General features: G+C 39.2%; 1 long non-coding RNA gene across 2 annotated transcripts in view; it reads left to right on the top strand.

The window, feature by feature from the left end:
• The window catches only part of LOC125156738 (uncharacterized), a 256,694-nt gene that overhangs the window by 166,993 nt on the left and 73,650 nt on the right, over positions 1-16,051 (top strand). For both annotated transcript variants that reach the window (XR_007148752.1, XR_007148750.1), the window contains exon 2: positions 13,651-13,840. This is a non-coding gene — a long non-coding RNA (uncharacterized LOC125156738). The remainder of the gene's footprint in view (positions 1-13,650; positions 13,841-16,051) is intronic.

Raw genomic sequence — 16,051 nt, 5'->3', positions numbered from 1 at the left:
TTTCTTGGATCATGCATTTGGTGTTGTGTCAAAAAAGATACCATCATACTCAAGGTCATCTAGGTTTTCTTTTTTTTTGTCATCTTCTAGGGGTTTTATAGTTTTGCATTTTACATTTTGGTTTATGATCCATTTTGAGTTAAGTTTTATAAAGAGAGTAAGATCTGCGTGTCTATGTTCTTGTTCTTTTTCTTTCTTTTCTTTTTTTTTTTTTTACATGTAGATATCCAGTTGTTCCAGCACCATTTGTCAAAGAGATTATCTTTGCTCCATTGTATTATCTTTACTCCTTTTTCAAAGATCAGTTTACTATATTCATGGGAGTTCTATTCCTGGGATCTCTATTCCGTTTCATTAATCTATTCATGTATTCTTTCAATATATTACTGTCTTGATTACTATAGCGTTATAGTAAGTCTTGAAGTTAGGTACCATTAGCCCACCAACTTTGTTCTTCTTCTTCAGTATTGTGTTGGCTATTCTGTGTTTTTGACTTTCCATATAAACTCTGGAACCAGTTTGTTAATATCCATAAAATACTGCTGATATTTTGATTGGGAATTGAATCTATAGATCAAGTTATGAAGAACTGACATTTTTGACAATACTGAGTCTTCCTATCAATGAACATGGAATATCTCTCCATTTATTTGGTTCTTCTTTTATTTCATTCATTAGGCTTTTGTAGTTTTTCTCATATAGATGTACACTTTTTGTGAAATTTATACCTAACGATTTAATTTGGGGGGGGTGTTAATGCAAATGATATTATGTTTTTAATTTCAAATTCCACTTGTTCATTACTGGTATATAGGGAAGAAATTGACATTTTTATATTAACCTTGTATCCTGGAACCTTGCTGTAATCACTTATTAGTTTCAGGAGTTTCTTTTGTCCATTCTTTTGAGTTGTTCTATGTAGACAATCATGCCATCTGTGAACAAGGACAGTTTTATATCTTCCTTCACAATCTATGAACCTTTTATTTCATTTTCCTGCCTTACTGAATTAGCAAGGATTGCCACTACAATGTTGAAAAGGAGTGGTAAGCTTTTCACTATATTTTCAGCAATATCTTCCTAAGATCTTTTTTTACAATATTGTTTTATAATCTCTTTAATGTTTTGTGATGTTACCTATTTCATATCTAACACGGTTATTTATGCCTTTTCTCCTTTTTTCTTGATCCATCTTATGGAGAATGTTATCAATGTATTGATTTTATAATGAAACAGTTTTGGTCTTGTTGATCCTATTTATCGTATTTTTTTCTATTTTATTTCTATTCTTGTCTGTTTAGTTCCTTTTACTATATTTAGGTTTATTTTACTGTTTTATGGCTAACTTAGTGAGATGAATATTTAACTTATTAATTTCATCTTTTCTTCTTTTGTAATGAATACTATACATTTCCTTGTGAGAATGGGCTTATCCACATTCCACAGTTTATCATCAGTTAATCAAATAATAACTATACATATTAATTCACACAGATATGGAGATTTTCTAGTTTTGTTAATGATTTCAAGCTTAATAGAATAGAACATATTCTGATCATTTAAATACTATGCAATTTGTTGAGTTTTTCTTGATGATTCAGCATATGGTTAATTTTTGTCAATGCTTGGTATGTGCCTTAGAAGGTATATTCTGCAGTTCTTGGGTACTGTTATCTACAAGTCAATTACTTAAAGTCTCTTAATTATGTTGTTCAGATCTTCCAAGTATTTACTATCTTTTATTCTACCATTTACTGAGAAGATTGTGATTATGTTTTCCACTATGATTATTGGCTTTATGTTTCACCTTGTAGTTCTGTTGTCTCTCTATATTTTGAAATTATGATATTAGGTAAATACAAATTAATAATGGATTAAGATGGTTAACCCCCTTTCATATGACATTTCCCACTTTTCTCTAGTTATGTATTTTATTTACTTTGTCTGGTATTGTATAATTTAATCAACCTTTTTGTTTTATGATTGTATGTTGTATCTTTTCCATCCTTGTATTTTCAACTTTTGGTTCCTTATTTTCAGATATATTATTTATAATCAGCATATTATAAATTTTAAATTTTAATATGACCATTTTTTTCTTTAAAAAAATTTTTTTTACATTTATTTATTTTTGATAGAGAGAGACAGAGCACAAATGGGGGAGGGGCAGAGAGAGGAGACACAGAATCCAAAGAAAGCTCCAGGCTGTGAGCTGTCAGCACAGAACCTGATGCGGGGCTCGAACTCACAAACTGAGATTATGACTTGAGCCAAAGTCAGATGCTTAACCGACTGAGTCACCCAGGTGCCCTCACCATTTTTGTCTTTTAATATGAGCTTATAATATAATCAGTGATACATTTGTTTAAATCTCCCATTTTATATCTGTTTTCAATTTTCCTACCTTTCTTTATGCTCCTATTTTCTTTCTTTCTTGCCTTGTGTTTCAATAGATTATTTCTTAGTCATGTATTCTTGTCCCACTTCCCTAATCATGTCAGCTTGGTAGTTGTACAATTATTATTTTTTCAGTGGTTATCCTGAAGAATACAATATGTATTTTTAAATTATCAAAGACTGATATTTTTTGATTCTTTTTATCCATTTTCTTGATATGAGAGTGGTCTTAAAATACTTTAACTCCATGTAATCCTTTGTCAACTTTTATGCTATTTTTTTTTTTTGTCTTGTATCTCAGTTCTATGCACGACTATTTTGCCTTTCTGTGTTTCATGTTTGTTATTTTCTTCTTTCTTTACTTACAAAAACAGAAAAAAAAGACACTGTCTTTACAAAACTTATATTCCTGTTGAGGAGACAGTCAACAAAAACATAAACAACTAAAATGTATTGTATGTCAGATGGTGATAAATACTTCAGAGAAAAAGCAGGGAAATAATATATGGAAGGTTGGGAAGCAAGGGTAGAATTTTAAGTGAGGGTGATGTGGGAAGACCTCCTTAAATAATTGAAGTTTGAACAAAGACATACAGGAGTTATGGGGATAAGCCATGAAGAAATCTGCTAGTAGATTATTTCTAGGCACAGGGAACTGTACATAAAAAGAATCTCAGTCAGAACTGTACCTGATATGTTTTAAGATTAGGTAGGAGGCCGGGGTGGCTGAAGTTAAATGAGTATGGGAGGGCAGAAATGGATAATGAGAGGAGTAGTGATATTTTTGTTTGTTATCATTAAAAATTTTTTAATAGTTATTTATTTTTGAGAGACAGAAAGAGACAGAGCATGAGCAGGGCTGGGGCAGAGAGAGAGAGGGAGACATAGAATCTGAAGCAGGCTCCAGGCTCTGAGCTGTCAGTACAGAGCCCAACGTGGGGCTCGAACTCACCAACTGTTGAGATCATGACCTGAGCTTAAGTTGGATGCTTAACCTACTGAGCCACCCAGGCACCCGTGTAGTGATGTTTTTATAATGAGGTAGTGAGTTGGGAGTCAAATAATGTCACTATGGCCTTGTAGAAAAATTTTTGGCTTGTGATTAGGACATAAAACCCAGTTTAAGAGATGTGATGGTAGTTGAATACAAAATACAACTTTTTTTTTCTTTTAGCTTGCAGTTTTAGAGGGCTTATTATACGTCAGGTACTGTATTAAGCACCTTACATGCAAAATTTTAGTTTATATTTAATATAAGAATGTAGGTTTCACACAGCTTGTCTTACCCAAGCTCACAGTTCATATGTAGCAATTCTAGAAGTCAAGGCCATGTGGTCTCTTAACCATAATTCTATTATTTCTTGGACTCTTATTGTTTAATGAGCGTTTACCTGGAGAGATCTAGCTCTGAACTCAGTGGATGGGATTTCCTGCTTCTTCTTTCAGTACACAAAGCACTAGCAAATGATCCCAAGAGACTTGGTTGGCTTGTCATGTGGGTCATTTACCTGTTCTATGTTTTAATGACACGTGCTACACATTCGATTCTGGGCCATTTTTTTTTTCATAAGCCTATTGCCATACACAAGAATGGACAAAGACATCATGGATGGTTAAACCTTAATGAAACATCATTACTGAAAAGAAACCATGTCCTATAGAGGACATTGGCATAGGAGTTATTTTAACCTACTGTGAGGTCTTTTGTTTACATCTGAGTGACCAATTATGTTCCTTTTTTATTTTATGTAATATAAAAGAAAAAATTAACTTGGTAGACTATGCTAGAAAAACTTGCCCTTGGAATAATCTAACGTTGTATTTGTCTGTCACAAATGAGTAGCATGTGCATTCTTGAGTTTATTGTCTCAGAAGGAGGGATGTTGGCTGACCCAACTCCTGTGGAACAATCAGAAGGTCGGGCGATCCATTTTATTTTGTACACAATTTTACTAGAAAACTGAAGACTTATTGATGTAAGGTAAAATATTAGCTGGCAGGTAAAAATAAGCCTGTTAATGAATGTGATTAGACCAGCAGCTGGAATGAATTGCAGTGTTTGCAACATCAATGGAATTAGTAGACCTTAAAATATTCAGGGAATCAATTAAAAGTCTTCTTTGGGATTCAAAAAATGTGTGTTCATGTGCTTAACTTTAAAATGAGCACCGGGAGAAGAAATGGCTAAACCTTCTGTCAGAAAACCACTTAAAGATTCCAAGGGCGTCTGACTGTTTTCTGGGCCCAGCCAGCTTCTGAAGGAAGCCCTGGTGGGCTGAAAGGCAGGCATCTTGGAGCACAAGCTCCAGACTGTGCTTCCGAGAATTGAATAAGAGAAGCACGTGAGAGCAATTGAAATGGGTGTCCTGGCCACACTCCCTGAAGGTTCTGCAACCTCGTTAACCTTTGAGAAGAGCACAGCTTCCAACCAGGATGAAAGACGAAAAGAAGGTGATAGTTTCTTAAATATGTTCTTTCTCGTGGTCACCCCAAGGACCTTGAAGAGTTTCAAGCCAGAAGTTTTGAGCTGAATAATCTTGTATCAAAGTCCTTGGGAGAAATTAATTGGACAGCATAATGTGTAAGCAACTGAACATAGATATTATCTAGCATTCCCAAAACTAGATTAATTAACCTCCATTTCCCTACACTAACAAACAAGCTGGATAGGCTCTTTAAAGTTCTGCTTTTAGGCTTTTACCTCCAGGGAAGAACCAAAGGAAGCCTCCATTGTTCTCATAATTGTTTTACAATCCAAAGTTGAAAGTTCCTCTTCAAATTAATGGAAAATAGAAGCATAAGATAATAAAGCTGGGGAGATTATTTAGTTTTAGGCTATGATTGTCTAAGACATCTGTTTTAATTTGGGGGATACATTTGTGCCCTTTTTTCATGTCTAAGTCTAAAAGATGGGGGCTGGCTTACAGGTTAAACGTATCCTTCACAATTTCTGTGACTTTTTTTCCCCTCATCGTCTCAGTAGGAAGCTGGGCAGGGTCAGAAATCCTGCAAGCCACAATTGCTGGTTTTGTGAAGATGACGTCAGGATTTCTGAACCTGCAAATCTCCTACTGGTTTTTTTTTTTTTTTGCCCCCATGGCTCCAGGTTTCAATGTAACCCCTAGCCCCAAGCAGTCAGGATCCCGTGTTGGTCCCACAATACTCATGGATATCTTCTGGTTGCTCTTACTGGGGACAGGACACAGTGGGGAGATGGCCAAGGGGATGTGCCCACCCAGTGCCTAGCTCCTCTTCTAGACCATGCTCTGGGGAATTCAAAATTCCTGGTTAAACCTGTGAGCTGGCTTTCAAGGTAACAGTTTGTCCTCATAAGAGTGGATTGTGGTACAGTGGGTGTGTGCACCCATAGATCTAAGGAGTAGACAAGGAGAGGGGGGAGAGCGAGAACAGAGGGAAGAGTGAATGGAGCTTAGACATGCAGGATGCACCCAGGCCTCTCAGAGGGGCCAAATGATGGGGGTAGGGAGGATGGGACAACTTAGCCTTGCCACACAGTTAGGAACCTCTATTTGTACCGGCCCTACCAATTGCTGTAGCTAGCATGGTTGTGGCCACATGAGAAGAGCTGCCTGTGCCTTGGGTCCCTAAAAAAGGACAGTGAAGACACACTTTGCCTTCTTACCAACATGGTTTTCTTCAAAACTGAAGTACCCCATTGGCATTTTACTACAGAGATTATCAGAAGCAACAAGGGGTAATTGCACTATTTAGTGTACCTTTGTTCTAGTCTCAGCAACTTGTCTCTTATTTTAGCATCTCCTAAGGTTCCTCCTATTTGACTATTTCTTTTTTGCCAACATCCCCCTTCAGTGATCCAGCCATTGTATATTGCCTCTGTTCCCACCGCAACATCTATTCAGGTTTTTTTCTTGTGGTATATCCCCGGTGATCTTCCACTTCGGCCCCACCCATGGCTTCCATTATATTTGCCTTAGGCTAATCCAGTAGTGCTTGAGATAACAATTTCAGGTGGAAGGGGAGTGTGGTATAATCACACTGTGTGCATATATGTTTATGGGTAGCAGAGAGAGAAGGGGAAATTTCAGTGTATATTCTGCAACGGATACGTTGAAACCACAGAATCTTGAAGCTGCTGTTTTCTTCTAGGGCTTATGATATTTGTCAATTAACCGTTTTGAAGACTCCTAAGAGAAATGCATTCCCTATGAAGAGCACTAAAGAGAGAAAATCATTACTATTTTTCAGGCACAAAAAAAAATAAATAAATAAAGAGTGTGTAAACATCTTAGCCAGGAGCTCAGATCCTGATCTGGGGACAGGAGGGATAGACGTATAGAAGGTACGTTTAAATCCAACGAATTCAGGGAAAAAAAAAAAGGATAGTGTGAGACTAAGAAAGTACATGCATTTGAGTAGTGAAGACATACATTGAACTGTCATGGGATCAGAGGACTTAATTCTGTCTCTCATCACCAGCTACCTCTGTGACCCTGAGCAGTTTACTAATGACCTTCACCTTCAGGTTCCTTGTTTGTAAAACTGACACAATGTCTTCCCTGCTGCCTTAGAGGGTGGCTGTGAGGACGAACTGAAACAATGACTAGGAAAACACGTTGTTTACTGGAATCTGCAGTGTATATGTGTTGGAGCCCTGCGTTCCCTCCCGAGCTCAGACGTGTCTGAGATCTGGACCTAGTCGAGGCTCGTGCATCTGGTGGTGCTTGTGCTCTTTGTTTTGGTTTTCCCCTAAGCCACTGTCCCCGGCACGTAAAAATTTGTTGGCTAAATGAAAATAATGCAGAAAATAATGTTGCCTAATGAAAGAAATGCAAGACGATATTCTACTTTCATCACACAATCCTCTATCTCACTTTTTGTTTTATTTTGTAAATAGAGATCTACATATGTTCTGCTGAGCCAACAGGATCACACCAGCTCCTACGGGAAGGATAAGCTCTGTGTCCCCGGGGGAGACCTCATCCTATGAGACTTCACTGGTTTAAGGGCTAGGATAGCATCCTGGCCGTTATCCAGCTGTGAGGGGCCTTGGGCATTAGATGACTTAGGCTGTTTCCCTATCACCCTGTTTCCTCAGCTATAAAATCAATATTTTAAATGACACAATTTCTAGGATCTCTTCCAGCTCTAGTTTCCAGGATTCTAAATCTAGCATACACACATGCTCAGGTCTTCTTTTTCTTTTTAAAATGATGAAATAGGCAAAGGCAAAGCCTACCAGAACCTAAATAATCAAAATACCTGATAAATTAAATATTTTGTTTGGTCAAAATTGTTTCTGGAATATCAACTTTATGGGGACACTGGGGAAGACAAAATAGACAAGATCCTCACTCTTACAGAGCTCACTCCTTAGTAGGCAAGACAACAAAGAAGCAAATAAGTGAATAAAGAAACAGTGAATATAGACGTGTGCTATAAAATAGGAGATTTTAGATTCACCAAATTGACCATACATTCCCCTCCTCTAAATCCCCAGATTTCTTATTGAGGATCGCCTTTTAAGCAGATTTACAGAATTCTGTTCGCCTATGTGGAAATAAGGAAGAGAAAATAATTTGAAAGGGGCTTAGGGAATTCTGAATCTTTGAAATCATTAACTCTTTCAAATTTGGGTAGCCAAAAAAAAAAATCTACACACAAAAATGAGCAACTCTTAGTCTTAGACACAGCATTGAACAGATGAAGTTTGTCTATGGGGAAAACACTGAATAATATAGCATCGACTTACAGTGGGTCACTGTTTAGGCATTCATTTGCATTTTGACTGAATCTGTTGACAGGAAAAGGATCCCAAATGTGATGGAACTAATTTGAAAGCTTACAAAGCCTTATTAGCACAGTGAAACAAGTTAGTGTATAGTCAAACTTTTAAAAGTGGAGAGAAAACAATATGTGTACAATGCTAGTGAGTAAAACAGAGAAGTCACAAATAGGCACGAAATAGTTTTGAATTTATCTTGAATGTCTGCACTTGCAGCAGATCGATCAAACCGGAGGGACATTAGATGCTAAATTGGAGAGAGAAGCCTTTGCAGGTGCTTTGAAGGGCTCAAGTGGTCAAGATGCTGATTACTTACTATGCCCTATTTCACTTGTAAGCGTATGGCTTTCCTTTCTTTTGATTTTACAATGTTGCGGGACTCCACACTTAATGCTTCCCAGTCGTGCCTATGGTGAGTTTATTTAACTCATAAATGGAACAAAGTAAGGAAAAGAAAAGAGGGCATGGATATTTTCTGAAGTCACCACAAAGATTTGAAGGAGGGCTGAGAAGAAGCGTGGGACTGAGGGAGATAAGGATATGTGGATACTTCAGAAAGAAGACCCAATGTACAGCTAGTAGAGAAAGAAGTCCTGGATATCTAATGCACAAGCACAGTGATCATAGACAACAATATTGTACTATAAACACCAAACTTGCTAAGAGACTAGATGTAAATTATTCCCACCACAAAAAAGAAATGACAATTATGTGATGATAAGGGTGTTAGCCAACGCTTCAAAGACAATCATAATATCTAAATGCATCAGAGCAACATGTTGAGCACCTTAAACTTACACAGCGTTATATGTGAATATATATTTCAATTTAAAAAGAAAGAAGACCTGTCTAAACTCCACCAAATTGTGAAGAGTTGAAAGCCAAGAAATGGGAGAGAGAGGAGAGGAGGTTGGGCAAATAAGGGTATTTATTTGATGGCCAAAAAGGAGGAAAAACCAGAAACTGCAACTTGGGTTGGGGGAAACAATGCTGAGTAAGTCATGGTGGTTGGTGCCGGTGACAGATTGCAACCCCCAATTTATATTTAGGAATCTTCGTAAATCAGATTTTGGTGTGTTAGAGAGTGCCTATTTTTTGAACATTTGCCTTGGACCTAACAGTGTTTTTAGCCATGCTACATTTTCTTTTAAGACAAGCTTAATGCTATTGTTTGTCATTCAGCAATCTACTGTCAGATGTGGATGACTCATTGACATTTTAGCACCAACTACGATCTATTTTCCTCGCTAAATGTTGAATTAGAGGTTTTATGCATATAATGTGGATTTAAGAAATTTCCCTGCAGAGGTTAATGTGCTTAAAGGTCAATGCAGTGGGGTGTGTTTTGGAAGAACGTAATATAAAGCATTTAAAAAATATAGATTTGACAGGTCTTTTGCAAGCTTTATTGTCTAAAATGTAATGCTTAGTTTCTGTGAGATTAATATACCCACAAAAGAAATCATTACTGGTACTTTGACGGACTGAGCAGTTTCTGAAGCTCCTGTAATGCCAAGAGTACAATATGCATGGGCAGCAGTGAAGCTATAACTCAGCCTTGTGTGATTATGATGTTTAAGTAGAAAGCAAGAATCAGGGAAAGTGTTTTGCAACAATGTCCTCTCCAAATAACAGAGTATTTACTGGTTCACCAAGAAAACGTCAGTGTTCAAAAGGACTGTGGGTGTCACAAGCAATTAGTGTGTCTACGAAGGATCTTCTGCAATTCCCAGAGAAGACAGGAAAATGTTATATAGAATGTGAAATGTAGGGGTCATTTCAAAAGTAATGGATACTGACACAGAGCTACAAACAATTGTACGGTTTACACATCACTCAAAGAAATTGGATTAGAGCCAGAGAAAAAGATGTTTTATATTATGGTTTCAAAAAAAAATCTTGAGGGCATTTGGTACAAGACAGTATAATATCTACCTTTTTTTGAAATGTAATGTACACGAAGGCAAAGGGTTCTATGTCATTTTTGAGGTAAAATGTTACCACTTTGAGCATATTTCTTCCCAAAGACTTCACACTAACAATAGCCTGTACATATTAAAATAGTTTACAAGTGGCATGTAAATGAAGTACCTAAATCCTAGTGTTCAAAGTGTTTCTATGTCCTGCTGAAAGAATTGCTCATCTGATGTTTCTCCGGCTTTGTCTAAACTCTCAAATAGGAGCAGGCTTCCATTTGTTTGTCTTGGAAACACATTTAACTGGTCAAGTGTTCTGACTCAGACTTGGGATGATATTTGTGGCACTGGCTGGCTTGGGAGAGTGTTTGACTCCCTGAGGCAAGGCTCTGGTAACCAGCAAGAACGTTATGTCTTAGTATGTGGACATTGTAAAACCATACAAATGGTGGCTTCCGAAAAGATAGGTTTATGTCCTAATTCGTGAACTCTGTTGATATTATTTGGAAAAAGGGTCAATGCAGATGAAAGTAAGTTAAGGATCTTGAGATGAAGAGATCATCTTGGATTCTCTGGGTAGGACCTAAATCCAATGACACTACTCTTATGAGAGAAAGGCAGAGGGATATTGAGACAGGTAGAAAAGACATAGAAGCTGAGGCGATGATTAGACATAGAAGAGATTGGAATGATGGAGCCACAAGCCCAGGAACTCAAGAAATACCAGCAGCCACCAGAAGCTGGCAAAGGCCAGGAAGGATTCACCCTTAGAGCCTTCTGAGGGAATGTGGCTTTGATCTTGAACTTTTGGTTGGCAAAGCTGTGAGAAAATGATTTTTATTTTTTAAGCCACCCAGTTTGTGGCAATTTGTTATAGTAGTGACAGAAGACTTATATAGCAACCTTTAACTTCTGGGGTTCCTACACACCAAAGTAAAACCAGGTTGCCAAGTGGTGCCTAGGTGACTCAGGTGAATGAGTGCCTGACTCTTGATTTTGGCTCAGGTCATGGGATCAAGCCCCACGTTGCTTGATTCTCTCTCTCCCTCTTCCTCTTCCCTTCTCCTGCTTATGTGCACTGTCTGTCTGTCTGTCCGTCTGTCTCTGTCTCCAAAAACCACCACCACCACCATCACCACCACCACCACCACCACCAACAAAAACCGGGGTCCCATGTAGAACGTGGTCTAGGTTGCTCACCCTCTATCCTTCTACACTCCCATGAGGTGATAATAACTCACTGGGAGGAGACAACAAGATGGAGAAAGTGGTTCTGAATTCCAAATCCAGGATTGTAAAGGTGTCTTTAGTTTTGAAGTGAGGGAAGATAGGAGCCATTTCTGTTAGCACGCTTATCACAGTATCTTTCTGATTCCTTTGTTCTTGCCTCTTGTCCACCATTTTGGCCTTGGGAAGAGGAGGTCAGGTGAGCCACAAGAAGAGGAAGGAATTAAAACACAGTAAGGAGTAAGCTGAACATAGTAAGGACTCTTCTCTGATAAGAACATATAATTATGGTATCCAGACAAAGACATTTTGAAGACAAACACAAACAGCAACAACAACAAACCAGATAGAAACCCAGGATAGATATAAATTAACAATGGAAGAGTTGAGACTTTTTCACCTTAACATTTCATGAGGTAGATAGACTATACCACCAAATTAAGAGAGAAAATATTTCCCTCTCTGTCTTGCCAAGTTGTTGTATAAAGATTCACAACAATGACCATACATAATATCATTTAATTTTGGACAGATTATTTTATCTGTCTGGAACAGTTTGGAGTATATTGTTTTGACCTTTATTGAAGTCAGAGACTTTGTTCTTGGTCCCTGATTCTCTGTTATCTTTCTCTCTCTCTCTCTTTTTCTCTGTAGTCATACCTTTCAGGTAAGGTTCCTCAGGGTTCCCTGAATGAGCCTCTTGAAGTTATTTCTAGGTCTCCTCAGTGAATTCAATTTAGGATGTTAGTTTAACCTATTAACTTGTCTCGTAACTAGTGCATTTTCGGCCCCATGGGTTTAAGTAGATTACATCTCGATGTGTTATTAGGTAATTTTGACTTCACATAGGCTTCATAAAATAGTGGCCCTGGCCTCTAAAATTTAAAGTAATGGAGTTTCCTGTAAGTGAGAAGAAACACACATCTGGACAACTCTGCAGGCTCATGGAGCTGTCTCGTATCCAGGCGCCATGAGGGAACTGGGGACATTTGAGGATGTGCCAAGGTAACTGCTCTGACAGCAGTGATTGTGAGAAAGTTCTCGTCTTCTTAGGGTTAATAACAAGGCAGTGCTGTCGATGTGAAAATGGACTCAATTTGCTTCAATTCAAACAGTTGTAGGAATAATTTTGCTGAGTCAGTACACTGCAGATGGCTCTGTGCCCTCATGGAGACACATGGATGCTCCAAAAGATGTCTGCTTAAGCAGCTCGGCTGCTACTGCCTTAACCTGGATATTAAGGTCTTCCTGAACTGTCCGCCATTTTTCTTTTTCTACCAGGTTCCTTTAGATACCTGCAACTTTGACCAAACCTAGTCATTCAACAGTGATGTCAGGCCCTTGGGACTTTGTCAGGGATATCTGTCCCCTCATTTCTGCCTAGTTGAGATCCGAGTCATTTCGAGCCTGAATCAAAGCTCCCAAACATAGTTACCCCCTTCTTCCTCTGCAGCCATGCATGGCACACTGCAGTTTATGCTCTTTCTGACTGCATCCCACTGAAATATTACTTCCTGGGGACTTGCGTCTTAGTCATCTTTCTATAACTCACAGTAACTGAAAGAGGACTTTTCCTCCTATAACTATTTGATAAACATTTTTTAATGAACAAAAAAAATGATAGAAAAATAGGTGATTTGGGCCATTACAAAATACTTTTTATTTCCCAGATTTGCTGGAGAACCCTGAACAAATAGTTGCCTGGGATACCCAGAAATCAAGTAAATGTTTGAGAATCAAGACAGCAGTTCATTATTCCATAAGTATCAAGACAAAAATGTTGGAATCAGCTCAGGATTTACCTTGTACGAGTTACTTTAGATAGGAGAAAAGAAGATCATTACTGCCAAACTCTTAATGTCTTAGAGTGTCTTGCTTGGGTGGGACAACAACCTCCCCATTGGTCTCCATCCTCCCCTGGCATCTCCTCCAAGCCCGTCTTCACAAAGGAATATTTATAAAATAGAAAGCTGACCCTGCCTTGATCCTGCTCTCAGGATGAAGTCCAGACGCTGCGGCCTGTCATGTCAGGCCTTTTATGACCCTCCCCTGCTTGCCTTTCTAGTCGTGTCTCTGTAGCCTTTTCAGGTCTCCTTTCAGATTCATCTCTTATTCTCCGATCCCATGCTGTCTTAGGCCTGTGTTCTGTTTGGTTTTTTTCCCTGGGATTTTCTCCCTCTTTTCATCTTTCGGAATAACTCCTTCTTATCCTTTCAGAATTGGTTTAAGCAGATTCTTCAGGCTGAGTGTGTTCTGTGTGCACATTCTATTATAACACATTTTAGCATAGCATTTCATACACACTGTCATAATACTTGATACCTTTTGTCTTTTTCCTTTTGCCAGGATCATGTCTTACTCACAAGTCTGGAGCTGTGGGAATCCTCAGCACAGAGGAGCAGATGAGGTTCCCTAGGAAGAACATGTAGACTAAAAAGTGCATCAGGCTGAGAGTTAGCAGAGGGAAAGTACCCACCAGAGGAGACAAAAAAGGTAGAGGAGAATCGAAGAGATCTGCATGTGGAATCCAAAGAAGGTAAACGTTTCCTATTGAAAAAAATGTTCAGCTGTGTGAAACATTGTAAAAAGGTCAAGTTAAGTAAACATTGGAAGGTACTCATTGGATTTGGTACTTAGGAGCTCATTGGTGGTCTTTGTAATAGATCACAAGGTCTGTTTCTCGGGTTTAGCACGCACATAAACACTATTGCATCCAGCAGAACAGATCATTTTGACTGAAGATTTTGTAATGCCTAGGTTGGCATGTCTGCTATACTTTTGTCATTAGGGACACAGTCCAGGTTCTCAGCACAAGGAGATATTTGGCAAAAGCTGAAGAAGGAAGATCTACTTCTGTGCTTTGGATATGATTGTAATCCTAGCTGCCGTTTCATGCTATAATCTTCAGCACCTCATCAGCATCCCCAACCGCACCTGCTTGCCAGGCCCTCAGCTGCCACCGAGACAGATTGGTTGGTCCTTCACGGGCCTGTGCAATTTTGCCACCTGGGGCCGGTCAGCTGAACCCGTCGGGTCTCTGGCCCCTCCGACCACTTCCAGGCTTGGATGCAGCAGGACACTGCGGTACTGGGATGGGCTTCTTCAGCAGCTACTGAGGGAGCTAGGTGACATGACTTGGGATTTGGGGAAAAGAACTCCCTTTGTAATGAATCTGGGAGACTAGAGAGGGGAAGTAGCCATGCAGATAAATTTCCCCTCCTTCCTCTTTGAAGGGACTGCTTTGAGCAGCTTCGATGCACAGCCTGTCTGGAGACATCCCAGGTGGCTGAGTAGCTGCACCTGCTGAGCGACCAGCTGTGTGTCTTTGAGGCTTATGGTAAAGCAGTGGCCAGTACAGTGACACGCTGTGGCTCTGTAACCTTCCTTGTCACACTTCTCTTTTCATTAACTCTCACTGCTTCAGGACTTCACCTTTCAAATTAGGCACCCCTGTCCGGTTCTGTTTTCAATGGAGTCCGGGCTGAGACATTTCTTTGTCTCCCTTGCCCACCTAGGATGCTGGTGACTGTGCAAATATCAACAGCAAAGCTTGGACTTTTCTAGTCAAGAGCTGGCCTGTCCTCTCCTTTCCAACTTTAAGGCAATGGATAGAGCAAGGATGTCACATAATTTGAATGGCATGAATAATTGGCCAGGATTCATTTTGGCTGACACCTTGCCTATTCTGCAGGCAGAATAAATAAACTCCTTTGAATAAACACGTTGCTTATTTGGGGGACAAACCCAGGAGCCACATGCCAGCTCATCACTAGGGCACCAGGCTCTGGCTTATTTTCTTGGCTACATATGGCAGGAGAAGGGGGCTGTTCAAATGTCAGGAAGAAGAAGGTGATTTTATCAAGTCTCACACAATCTGCTGAGTCCACTGTCAGCTGGGTCCCATCTGCACAGATGTGAAATTGTATTCCTGTTGAACAAGGGTCCTTTAGGTTAAAAGTAATAAATATTATCTTACTTAATTGAAAGATTGTTAGGATTATTACTTCGGCTTTTGGCAAATTCTCCAAGGGGAAAAGTGGATCCATGTATCTGGAAGGAGGGGCGTGGTAACTTAAATTCTGGAATCTGAAGCAAATCTCTTGGCAGCTGGATAAGAGCTGGGAGAGGAGGAGGAGGAGGTTCTGAATAGCTATTCTTGAATAGGGCCATAGATTGAGGGGAGAAAATAAATTTAGTAGGTACCAAATTCTACTTCTAGGAGTTTGGTTCTGAAAGTTAGGGTATATAGGATGGTTGCTAGAGGAGGTGTCTGACTACCTGATGAGGGGAAGAAGCTATCTGTCGAGTCAGAGCGTAGCCACAAATAGAAAATGTCTCCCTTGTCAGCCAGATGACTCTTGGGCTCTCACATGAGTTCTGCAAAGTTATGGTGGTTTTGCCTGTCTGGGCTTCAATTTCCTTTGTTCGTAAAGTGAGGACACTACACTGGGTGGTCTCCAAGATTGTTTTCATGAATGGAAATTTCCTGTCCATTCATTTTACTAGTAAGGCTTGTATTGACTTGTTCTCAGGTCCCCCACTGGATTCCAGAGCAGAAGTATGCATACCACTGATTGATTGCTTTTATTCTGATGTCAAGGTTACCATTCTGAAAACTCGACATGAGGGAAACATTAGGGTGGCATAGTAACAAAACGTTTTTTTTTTTTTAAAGAATACTTTGATGGGTTGGCTGCACAGATTCAGAAGTCCTGATATGCCCAAGGAAGATAGCTCAAGTGTAGAT

Source organism: Prionailurus viverrinus, chromosome F2 (assembly GCF_022837055.1).
Source record: "Prionailurus viverrinus isolate Anna chromosome F2, UM_Priviv_1.0, whole genome shotgun sequence".
NCBI lineage: Eukaryota > Metazoa > Chordata > Mammalia > Carnivora > Felidae > Prionailurus > Prionailurus viverrinus.
This window is presented reverse-complemented; position numbering and strand designations above follow the sequence as displayed.